Below are 13,262 nucleotides of genomic sequence, written 5' to 3'. Positions count from 1 at the left end.
GTGTGTGTGTGTGTGTGTGTGTGTGTGTGTGGGGGGGGGGGGGGGGGGGGGGGGGGATTGATTGATTGAAAACTTAATCAACAGTTTGCTTGCACAGCTAGAGGTGCAGTTATATAGTATCACCCTGGTGGCTTGTTTACATTGTGGTCCTGTGTATTGAATTCCTCGAGGCGTTATAAAGACATGCAATACTATTCAAGAAATCATCAATAGTAGGAGTAGTAAAAGTATATTTACAGAAAAACAGTGGGGGGGGGGGGGTCATTTATTTTGGTAAGCTGGAAGACTTGTCTAGGTCCATTTGCAAATTGCGGACAGGTGCTCTTTTATGGCGGTTGAAGGAAGGTAGCGAGTCACACTTTTTGGTTCTTTAAGTAGTATATATAGATACCAATACTTTTGTACTTTTACTCAAGTTAATTTGTATTTCCTGCATTGTATGAGTATTTCTACATTACAGTGATGATAATTCAAACTAAAACATGAGAGAACATTTTCCACCACCGCAAAAAAGCTACACAACAAACAACAAACCCGTTGGTTCACACAGCAGCAGCCAAACACTTAAGTCTCCAAAGTTAAAGCAAGAAAGAGAAGCACACTGACATGAGAGTGTGGAAAGTGCCGAAGCCGCCGTGCACACGCAAACCCGGGAGCCTGTCCAGCATAATGGCAAAAACGTGGTAACAAGTGACGGTATAATAAGGACAATTGTTATGTAACTTATGCTGTAACTCAAAAAAATATTCAAAGTCCAAAGTGCACACTGTGGAGGAAGATGCAGATGACTTGTTTGTGTAGAGAGCCAGTTAGCAGTGGGCCTATATGCAGCGCTGAGAGAAAAATAATGGACTGCACCAGTGAATGTCGAACAAAACAATTGTTCATAGGGCCTTCAAGAAGAGGCTGAGACTGCATGAGGCTGCGATCCTAATGCTCATGCACTTCCAAACCTACAGGAAATATGTTTCATATGCTGTGCTGCATATTCCTGAGTAGCTGTTGAACAGTGACAAACTCTCTGAATGGTATTCGTGAAGCTTGTTATTATCTGCAAATGCATAATACAAAAAAAGAAAGAAAGAAAAAGCGCACCATTTAAAGTAGACACAGGAGCACAAGTGAAGCTATTCTCATACAAGCACTGCAAGATGCGGTAGGTAAGACTTTCTAAGAAACCCATGTCTATAAAATGCATTACAGTCGTCTGCTATACATTTGTTGAAAAGTTGAAGATATGATGTTTCAGCTCCACAGTGCTGAAACATTTTATCGAGCATGAATATCTATAAGTGTGCACATTTTTGGTCTCAAGACATCAGTCTCGAATCATTCCCTGTAAGCAAGAATCTATCCACCTGTTTCCGCAGGAGTTTACTGGAGATTATTTGGACCACACTTCCGGTTTAACAGCAGACATACAAGCTCACGTCGCGTCGCAGATGCAGCCCGTTGTGAGCTTGTAAATCACACTCGGCTGCGGCGCCGGAAGCTCGGTACAACGTCTGTGCAATGCACTATGGGGCGTTGGAAACCCGTGGATATAGAAAATAAATAATCTGTCAAATAGATTATATGGAATGAAAATAGCAAGACCTCCCTGAGGGCATCGTACTGTAGCGTCCAACATTTAACTGGTGGATGCTGCCAGGGGTGTCGCACCAAATTTTTGGCCCTGGGTACAAAAATTCACTGTGGGCCCCCCATGAATGTTCTTTATATAGGGGGAGGGGGTTTAACCCATTTAGACTGGGAACGCATCATTACGCATTATTTTGTGCTTTAACTATTGAAAAATAGCAGATCTACAAGCTCACAGCACACCACCGAGTGCCGCACTGCGAGCTTGTAGATCTTCTATTTTGAAAAATCGTGAAAAAGTATTTGAATATTTCAAATGGATATTGTGTAGCGTTAAGCGTGAAGCTTGTAGATCGGCTATTTTCATGTTTGACCATTTTTTAATAGAATAGTTTGTACTTTTGACACAGTGATGTAAAGGACCACAATGCAAATGAAAAGTCCCCAGGACTGTTTTGTGTTATCCTTTTAGCTCTGGTGTCTGACTGCACCTTTTGCTGTTTACATTTCTGTCTAATAAAGTGTTCATTCAATCAATCAGTCAGCTGTAGTGTTTCAACTGGTCGAAAACCGGGGGTTACCGGCTTAAGCACTACTCAAATAGAAGTAAGATCACTCCTCGAGTAAAAGTAAAAACAAGTCGCTCTTTTGAACACTATACTCGCCATGAACAGGCCCATGTGGCATCCATATGTCCTACCAACCCAATACCTCTCCAATTCAACAATGCTCTCCGAATCTGTTCTCGATAAGAAAAGCTTTCTCAGAGATTGCTACAGGAGGGCAAAGAGGTTCAAAACAAACTTAAATGGAATATCTTTCCTGATTGTGCCATAACAGCGCTATCTGAGACGCTATTTGATAACACTGAAGAAGGCTGTGTGAGATAAGCCCCGGACAAACACACATAGCCTACACCCTCTTACAGTCATCTCTTGACTGTAAAAGAACCTTTCCAGACCTTGCTTACAGGGTTTCTTGTCAAGGACCCACAAATTAATATGTATTGGGCCACGGACCCCCGTCTGAAAATATGTTGTGCCAGGGGGGATTTTTGTTTCAAAAACATTACTTCCATTTTTTTCCAACCTTTTTCTTATTTTATTGTTGTTGAAAATAGCAGATCGGTTCGATTCCCACTGGAGAAGCTGTGGGCGCTGGGGGCGTGTTCTCTCCTCCGCGTCATCAGCGCCCATACCCTACAGGTAGGTGGGGTTGACAAAAGGGCCTTTCTGTGTGGAGTTTGCATGTTCTCCCTGTGTCTCCTTGTCTCTATATTGCCTCCCCATGCCTGCCAAGCCTGATGGAGGGGTAAAGGAACTCTTTGGAATAACGTGTTCCTTCCATGTGCTACGTCCAGCCGGGGAAACTCCCCCCCTGTCAGGTGAAAAGAAGCGGCTTGGACTTCCCGATGCATAGAGGGAAGCATGAGGTCAGTCCGTTGCTCTCCCTAGGTTGGCAGAGGGAGTTACATTAGATCAGGGGTTCCCAAACTTTTTTGTCTCAGGGCACCCCATAAATATTTTTTTAATCCGAGGTACCTCTACATTATAATTTTCACTCCCAGCACCTTATATTTATAGCATATCGTCGTTGTCGGGTGGAAACCTTGTAAATGGTATTCATCATCTATAAAATGTACTAAACTAGTGAAAGCAGCAGATCTACAAGCACACAACGCCTCGCATCGCTTTGAAAACCCCTGCATTAGATAATTAACTCTGGGTGAAAAAATGGGTTACAGATAAACATTTAAAGGAACAAGCAACAAGCTCACAATGCGTCACAGACGGATATAGTTTTAAAGTGGTTAAACTGATTTTGATGCCATATCAACTATCATCAATTTAGCTGGGAACCCCTGTGGACCCCCCCACCACTAGTACACAACACATCCACTCCGATGCTTCTTCACTTGTGCCCAGGAACACATCAGCACATCCTGAACTCTATGCACTCACCAGCACCACAACCACATGACTTCATACACTCCTCATACTGAGGACTGCATTGAAAACAAGCTGTAAGATTTTTTTTGTTATCCTTTTGATTATGGTGGGTCAGATGTAGGCTATGTTACTTGTGTGTTACACATACGTCTGTACTGTATGTATGAATGTCCGTCCCGCCCAGTCCCGCATGGGCCAAGCTTCGCAGGACCCTTAATGAAATTAACTCATAAAAGGCACCACTCACTTCTCACCGGGTGTGATTTTTTTTTCATGATCAATCAATCAATCAATCAACCAACCAATCAACCAATCAAGGCCCCCTCAGGGCTGTATATTACCAGAATGGCAAATACCAGCTTTCATTTTAAAGAGTCTTTGCTGCAGTGTCTCCTAGTATCATTAAATGTCGATTATGCTCGAGCTGGTTGGAGGTAGAGAATACAAAAATTGCGTACCTGTATAATCACCGCTTTTACCTCCAAATGTTTGACGATAATAGTAATATTGTGTATTTAGAGCAGAGGTCATTTCACATTTCACAAAGCACACGCAATTAGAATGCACAGATGTACATAATAGTGCATTCTCACATGAATGTGCACTTAACCGCACAGATATACTGTATGTAATTCCCACACGTCCCTGCCGCGGTTGTCGGGCGGAAAACCTTTTACAGTATGTCTCAAAACTATTACATTTCCAGGTTCCAAAGTCGAGAATAGCAAACAAATAGCCGATCTACAAGCTCTAAACGCGGCACAACGCATTAAGAGCTTGTAGATCTGATATTTTCGCAACGTTTCAGTGACACTGTAGTATGACAAAGTAGAAAAGAAGTTAAATAAAAATATGGAGATAAGAGTTTTTCTTTTTCTTTTTTTTTTGTCAAAGCTATACTGTCCACACAGACATACTGTACCATGCAATGCATTTCAAAGCGTGATCGTTGTACTGTACTACTGTTCTTTAAAGCATGCATAGAACATGAAACAATTCAGAGTGATTTGCTCATTGGCGCGTGAAGCAGATGGGATTGTGAATGTGAGTGTGAGTGTGAGTGTGCGTGTGTGAATGGCAAACATAGTATATCCTCGCCCTCACTCCCATTCACTCACCCTGCCTGTGACTTTCTGCCCTGGATTCCTTTATCCAGCAGCATGTTAATATTCCACCCAGTTCACGACATGACCTTACATGGTGTGTGTGTGTGTGTGTGTGTGTGTGTGTGTGTGTGTGTGTGTGTGTGTGTGTGTGTGTGTGTGTGTGTGTGTGTGTGTGTGTGTGTGTGTGTGTGTGTGTGTGTGTGTGTGTGTGTGTGTGTGTGTCCGCGCCCTGTCGCTGGATGTGAGTTTGAAAACATGACCGAGGACAATAAAAACTCCCATATCTGCTGGAGAAATACAACAATGTGCGAACACAGCAGCAAGATTTGAGAAGTGTTACGATAAAAGAAGGTTAGCCAATGGAATACAACCAACCCTAAAGACTACTTAACCATTGTGTTTCTATCTGTACCGAGTGGACCTCGGACACAGATAAACTAGTCTTGGAGGATTTGCCTTGTGGGCTTTTTAAGTAACCTCCTCCATCTTTGCCTTTGGTTACCCATACTTGTGCAACTTCCTGCTACTCAGATTCTGAGCTGGGCTATCTTTTCTGCCCTACTCAGATTACAAATAGACTAACTAACTAACTAACTAACTAACTAACTATATACAGTAAATGGAGATGTTACCTTTAAAACACTTTTTAAATCGTAGGCTTTTGGTATAATATTTTGAATGGTTTGGGGGGGAAAATATTACTTTTATTTTTGGTACTGTAAGTAGCCTGTAATGGATTGTAGGCCTACATTGTGGTGTTGATACTTCTCCTTAAAAAAAAAAATATATATATATATATATATATATATATATATATATATATATATATTAAAAATCATATATATATATATATATATATATATATATATATATATATATATATATATATACAAAATCTGAGTACTTTTACCACCACTGCACCTGCACATGTGCACCGACGACTGCCGGCTAATGAAATGTGCTCTTTGGCTGGCGCTCACGTGCACGACTACGCACACAAACACATCCACCCTGCGGGGATTAAGTGCCACAGTTGCAGCTTTCTTTCTCCACGTGGCGTGCTGGCAATCTGTGGCCCCCGCTCCAGTTATGACTTTTAATTCTTGGTCTTTAGCTCATCACAGTAAAATGCTAAACCCATCTGGAGCTTTTAGCCAGAGGTACATTATGTACAGTAGCCTACAGTATCTATGGTCGGTCGCTGTCGTCGGGTGTAAACCTTGTATGTCCTAAACTGTAAGATGAAGTTGGATCATGTATTTTAAAGGAGTAGTTCACCCCCAAATTACTTTTCTTCTATTGATTATGTCACGCCATGGAGATTTGAGTTCAATAATATTCTTTTGTATTTGTCGCATTCTTAAGACAAAAATAATGATTAAAGTAAATTTACCCCATTGATTCTGGACAGGGAGGGACCCAAATGCATGGCCCTGGATGGGGACCCAAATAAGGCCCTGGATGGGGATCCAAATGCATTTGGGTCAGAATCAATGGGGGTAAATTTAGGGTTAAGGGTCAGGTAAATTTACCCCCATTGATTGTGACCCAAATGCATTTGGGTCCCCAACCAGGGCCTTGTATTTGGGTCCCCATCCAGAATCAATGAGAGTACATTTACTTTAATCAATTTGACGAATACAATCAATAGAAAAAAAAAAGTCATTTTGGTGGTGAACTACTCCTTTAAGTCCTGATTATGAATTGAATACATACTGTAGGACCACAAGGGAAACAAGCCCTCAGGGCTCTTGCTGTTATCCTTTTAGCATTGCTTGCGTAATTGTATTTGTTGTACCATTTATTCAATCAATCAATCAATCAATCAATCAATCAATCAATCAAGGTTTATTCTTTAGTCATACGCTATTGTTGATTGGTTTCTTTGGTTTGATATTCATGACCACCATTTTCCCAAACTTTCTACAAGATCATGATGACAACCTATTGTCAGCTTGTATCGGCTATTTTTGTGCGGACTTAAGTAGTTGACAAGCCAAGCGTGGTTTAAGTATTCTAACGCAGCTTTCCTTGATGTTCTACAGAGATGCTAGACGCCATTCATAGTATTAGTTATCTCGAGACCTAGATGCTACTGTATGTTGCTTAGCCTATACTTGTTATCCCAGTTAACCTATAACCTTTCTCAACACCCTGTTTGACGAGCATTCGTGTCACGTACTCTGCCAGTACCCCATTATATGTCACAGTAGATACAAGTGGGCAATCAGCTAAATGCCTACAAATTGTAAAAAACCTGTAATAGTGAAATAGCCTAACGTTTCTTGTGAGACAAGTAAAATTGCAGCATGCGCAGGTTCCACGCTGACTTTGTAATTGTATGAAAACTACTTAAAGAGCGACACTGAAACCCCCGACCGAGGAAAAGAAGCCCCGGCGGAGGGCGAGCCTCCAATTTGTCTCATTATTACCTTTTTAAGTAATGCTAAGAATCCATTTAATCTACCTCCCTAACTGTCAGTGGGAGGCATGGTTAATGCATGGCTGTAGAAAGGACCTAGGTGGGCAATTAAGTCTGAGCTGTGCATGGAGAGAGAGAGAGTAGGAGGACTGGAGGAGGAAGGGGAGAGGGGAGGGGAGGGGAGGGGAGGGGAGGGGAGGGGAGGGGAGGGGAGGGGAGGGGAGAGAGCGACATGCAGGCTGGTAATGGAGGCACATAGACAGGGATGACTAATGTAAGGTCTGGCAAAGCGAAGGGAATTGGAGATAATACACTCGACCCCTCCACTTCCCCTGCTGCTGATGCCATACAGTAAGTTGCCACGCAAGTCACATGAGTTTGACCAGGTCATGTTATGAAACGGTAAATGGCGCATTTCTATACTGTACAGCCGCCTTTATCCAAGGCACTTTACAGGGTGCATTACTTTCACACACCGACAGTGGAGGAAACATGCAAAGCACCAACCTGCTCATCGGGAGCAATTGGGGGTTTAGTGTCTTTCTCAAAGTGTCAAGGACACTTTGAGACAAACTCTGAGAGGGAGCTCGGGATATAACTCGAAACCTTCAGTGTCCCATGTTGTCAGTGAGTTCTGTCTTGTTATTCATGTATTATGTTTGTGTATTAGGTGTTGTGATTTTGTGTCCTGATGCTTGGTGCAAAAAGTATTTCCGCAAGGACAAACAAAGCATCTATCTATCTATTTATAAGCGGCTGCTCTATCTTCTAAGCCACTGTCACTGCCGACTCATGTTATGAACAGTGTTCATTTTGTCGACTAAAACTATGGCAAAAAATCTTCGACGACTACCTTTTTTCACAGACGAAAACTAAATAAAAGCTAAGCTATGATGACTAAAACTGTGACTTAAATATACTGTCAATTTGATCAACAATTAAAAACTAGACTGGTAGGCGGTTTTCTAAAATGTCCACAGTCCTCCTATGAGACACAGGCCGAGTAGACAAAAATGGTACCATATTATGCGGACCAATTATATGAAGATGTGCTCATTTAGTGTATATATCCAAAGGGAGGTCCTATTGGAAATATTCTATTGAAGTTTTCAATGCTAGAAGTAAAACAACCCATAGAAGAAAATGCTGAATAGAAATGATCAATTATCATGTCATTCGTCACCGAGGTTATCCGACCGAGGGCTAGCGTATATAAATGCCCTCGGTTGGCTGACCAAATTATCAGCCCTTGGGCTGATTCAGCTGACGTGCCTATCCCCTTCACGCAGGGCAAATAAAGGTTGTGATGATGAAAACACATTATCTAATGGTGCCCGACGTGGCAATGTCGCTTTGTTGCGGTCAAGTGGAAACCTTGTATGTCCATGGTTACTTTTATTATTATTAAAAAAAAAAAAAAAAAAAAAACAACATTAAAGTGGTGAAAATAGACGATCTACAAACACGTCGTGTTGTGAGCTTGTACATCAGCTACTTTCACTACTTTTGTGCTCCAATCTTGTGTGACGAAGTAGGACAGTGTTTTTCAACCTTTTTCACATCAAGGTCCATTATTTATTCTGTATTTGAGCCACAGACCACCATTAGATTTAGCCTCTCAGACCCAAAACAGGTAGAATATTTTGTTTTCGTTGGATACAAATTTGTCCACAAGTTTAGGTCCATGCTGTATTGACGTTTGCATGGTACCATAGGAGCAAGCAATCATTGATCAAAATAGCAATTCTTCTAGATTATCTAATCGCTCTTGTAAATTAAGTAATGCAGATGTTTAACAATAACTCTTGAGAGTATAACATTTTACACACTGAAAGATCAAATTAAGTAATTGATCTAGTTAAAGTAAAAGGTCCATTTGGTTGCCGACTCTCCGTCATCCCCCCCCCCCCCCCCCCCCCCCCCAAAGGACCACTGGTGGTCCCTGGACCACTGGTTGAGAACCAGTTGAGAACCACTTACTATACGTAAAAACAAGTTCAAATATGGAGTTACGGGGTTTCTGACCCGACTGCAGCGGTTGTCTTTGTGGCCACTCTCAGGCCGTGTTGGGTTCACACCTGGAGTTCCGAACAGTGAACTGTCACCAGACCAGATGGCTCCGCCTGTCTTCGAGCCACGATTGTGTCAACTCCATCTGCCAGCGCTCGCTCAAATCTCTGTTCCCCCCACACATGCATGCCACCCTCCTCTGTGCCACCCTCATCTGGCTCCGTCACCAGGTGCTGTCACATCCCAGTCACCTTTACCTATAGTTTCAATGCCAAGTTGTAATTGCTTCTCGTTTTCTTTTGGCCGTTTATTTTGGGGGCTTTTAAAATAAATGATATATATATATAAATCGTAACAAGATGTATAGAGTTGCGTAATGGCGTGGCTTCCGTGAGCATTCTGTAAGTGGTAGCAACTTAGTATTTTGTTAAATGTGTATTCCAAGGGTCTTGATCTTTTTCTTTTTTTTAGTCCAAGGACCCCTTAGCTGAGGGAGAGATGAAGCTGGTTAATATAAGCATCAAAGCGATATTTGAAATAAATTTTTATTCGGCCTTTCCAATCCGACAAGTGATTAAACGCTATATCACACTCATAATATTTGACCCAAGACAAGTCTATAGGCATATCAAACCAAAGGGTTAACTTCCCGCTACGGCACAAGGTCAAGGTCTCATGTTTCATGTATTGTACAGTGTATCTTCTGTCGGAGAGTCCCCCCCCCCCCCCCCCCCCCCCCCCCCGGCCTCATGGGAGTTGGCTCTGATTGGATCCCGGCGGGACGTGAGGCGGGTTTTAGCAGCGCTCGGCGGGAGGCCACTGATTGGATGGCTCCATGGGGGATTCTGTCCTGCCGTGATGGGTGTCACTCACAGACTCACCGTAACCGCTCCCCCCGCCGCCCGCTACCATAATTTACCAGAGCTCACCGCTCACACACAGCATAGTAATGGGCTGTGGGTTGTGTCCGTAGTATACTTGCTGTAGCACTTGCCCTAGCCTACTGGTTCCCAAGCACTGGGGGTCGAGGACACATTTTTATAATTTTGTATTTCCTACATTTCGTTTTTAATTTTTTATTATTATTTCAAACCATTTTCAAAGAACATTACCCAAAAAGCACACCCTAGGTGGGTTTGGCGACAGGGCCTTTCTGTGTGGAGTTTGCATGTTCTCCCTGTGTCTCCTCGGGTAGATATCCTCACAAAAACATGCAGTAATCCTGGTCTCTATAATTCCTCCCCCTGGCTGCTGGGGCGCCTGATGGAGGGGAAAGGAACTGGTTAGAATAACGTGTTCCTTCCAAGCGCTACATCCAAACCGGGGAAATCCCCACTTGTCAGGTGAAAAGAAGCAACTTGGACTACTCATGCATAGAAGGAAGCATGAGGTCAGTCTGTTGTCTCCCCAGGCGCGGCAGAGGCCAGGATTACATAGGCAATTGGCACTGGGTGAAAATGGGTTACAAAATCATAGGAAAAAAAAGTATAGAAAAAAAAAGAAAGAGAAAATAGCTTGCATCGCGTTGTGAGCTTGCTGTTTTCACTGCTGTTTTCACTAGTTTGGGTTCCAGGCAAACGTCTACTCTCTCGTTTGGGTCTCGAGCTAAAAAGTTTGGGAACCACTGCCTTGATAGTCTCGCGTGGCCAGACTGTTGACTCCGCGATTTGGAAATGCTCCCGTCATATACAGTCTGGTGCATCGAAAGAAGAACGATGAGTACCGGTTAAAGCGGAAGTGAAGCCTCCTCGTCACTTCCGTTTCCGTCTCATATCGCACACATTTGTCATTATATAAATAAAAATCGTATAAGCATGTTTAGCTTGCTGCTTAGCAGAAATGACATTTTAAAATATATTTTCTTGAACGGTAATGTCCGTTTCCATTACTTGCCGTTCGGGAGCTGCTGTTCCAGACTCTATTATAGCATTCAGAGATTGTGGAATACGCGAGACTACTGCCTTGATGACCTTGCAGGCTTTTGGTTAAAATGTAATTTAGAGCATGTTATTCAGACAGATGCCAGGTAAATCTTTTGACCTGGCATCCTATAGTTTGTATAGTTTTTGGTATAGTACAGATTATATATCGTCGTTGTCGGGTGAAAACCTTGTATGTCCAAAACCATTGGTTTTGCATTTATCATTTAAAAAAATGATTTAAACTAGTGAAAACAGCCGACCTACAAGCACTCAACGCCTCGCGTGCTTGTAGAGCTGCTGTTTTCACTACTTTTGTGTGACGGCCTTGTGTGATGAAGCAGTGCTTTAATTTGCGAAAGAACGTACAAATTTGAAACTTGGAGATACGAGGTTTCCACCCGACAACAACGATATATTTGTATATTATACTCTTTAGACGGATGTTTCTGGTTTACCTAGGGTATAATCATAACATAATTTCTATGCATTTCATGTATTACCTTGTGCTTACCTTGCTTACTGTAAATCACTCTGGATTAACCCTTTGGTTACCATGGTAACCAGCTAATACTTGAACGGACGTCTTAAGCCTCAAACAGAGTCGGGTCCGCGGTGGGGGGGGGTTCGAGAACGAGCGAAAACGGTCTCGACTCACACGTCGCAGAGGTCCCAGATGAGTGGGTGGGGATTTCCTGTTACCATGACTACTACGAGCAGGGGCGGCACCTGTCAGCAGGGTGTGCTCTATAGCCGATGTACAAGCTCACAATGTGTCGCGATGCGACGCATCGTGAGCTTGTAGATCTGCTATTTTCGAAAGATTTGAATACATTTTATACATTTGAAAACCTGTGAAATGGGGACGTTCTGCACAATGAGTATTTTATACCTTTGGTACTTTAAGTACATTTTGATACCAATACTTTTGTACATTTACTCAAGTAGATTTTGAATTCAGGACTAATACTTGCAACAGAGTGTTTCTACATTGCAGTATTGCTACTTTTACTTAAGTAAAACATGTGAGTACTTGTTTCCAGCACTGGTGTTAAGTAAGTATACTCCTTCCATCACTGGCTGGTGTAGCCTGGGGGCCCCGTGTGGCAGAGGGCCCCGGTGCGCGTTGCGGGGGCCCCCGCTGTGTTTGTACAGCGCTCCGCCAGTTAATTAGGATCACGGCCCTGTGTGGGGAACGCGTGTTGATTACTGCCAGCTGACCAGTGAGATGTGAAGGACGCAGGAATGAGAAAGGGCCTACAGCCGGCCTGCTACGAGAGAGAGAGAGAGAGAGAGAGAGGTGGAAGGGGAGGGAGGGAGGGATGTGGGGGGTGGAGGAAGAGAGAGATGGAGGGGGGGAGAGAGAGAAGCAGAGACCGAGAGAGAGGTACCGTTGTTTCCTGTTGAGATTGGCACATTTCCCCCAGGTTTTTTCATCTCACTCACGTCACTTTGTCTGCTGACCTCACTCAGCAACTAAATAACAAAAAAATAATAATAATAACAAACTAAATGAAACAATTCACAGGAGGCAAGCAGTGATCACCCCATGGTGTGCACGATGCACATTGCATGCGTTTTTTGAAAGTGAAAAAAATAAGTAAGACACCTGAGACATGTGTGATCTGGGCAGCTTGCCCCAGGAAATGTGCCAAGCTCAATAGGGAACAACGGTAGGAGGGAGGAGAGTGGACCAGGAAAAGAGGGGGGCATAAATGGGGGGGGGGGGGGAGGGGGAGAAGAGAATTGGAAGTAGAGAGTGAGGTGGAGAGAGAGATGGGGGGGGGGGGGGGTCAGGAGAAGGTGTGTGGCTGGGATTTGTGGTGTCTGTTGGGTTTGTGTGTGAGGAGGAGGAGGAGGAGGAGGAGGGGGGGCGGGCTGAAGAGAGAAACCTGCAATGAGGAGAGAGATGATTTTAATGAAGGAACTGCTTTGTGAAAATGGACATTTTCTTCCTCTTCCCAGCTGTCAGATGGCAGGACGTCACCACATGCTTATCGTCTAGAATTCGGATCTTCAGTGGAATATGTGTTAATAATGGGTTGCATTTGTTGTCCTACACGGCCAACACAGGTGTTTCAATTTGTCTGAATTTGGCACAGAACTAATGTTCTACACCGGTGGTTCTAAACCGTTTTACTCCAAGGACCACCTCATAACTAACCTCGCCTCACCAGGCTTTCCTGAGAGAAAGCCTGGTATTCGTTTACTAAACAGGTCGTCTGATCCGGTCTAGACCGGATGATATCTTACGTCATTTTGTATTCAAAACGGA

The sequence above is a fragment of the Nannobrachium achirus genome, assembly GCF_963921795.1.
Source record: "Nannobrachium achirus genome assembly, chromosome: 11".
Classification (NCBI taxonomy): Eukaryota; Metazoa; Chordata; class Actinopteri; order Myctophiformes; family Myctophidae; genus Nannobrachium; species Nannobrachium achirus.
This window is presented reverse-complemented; position numbering follows the sequence as displayed.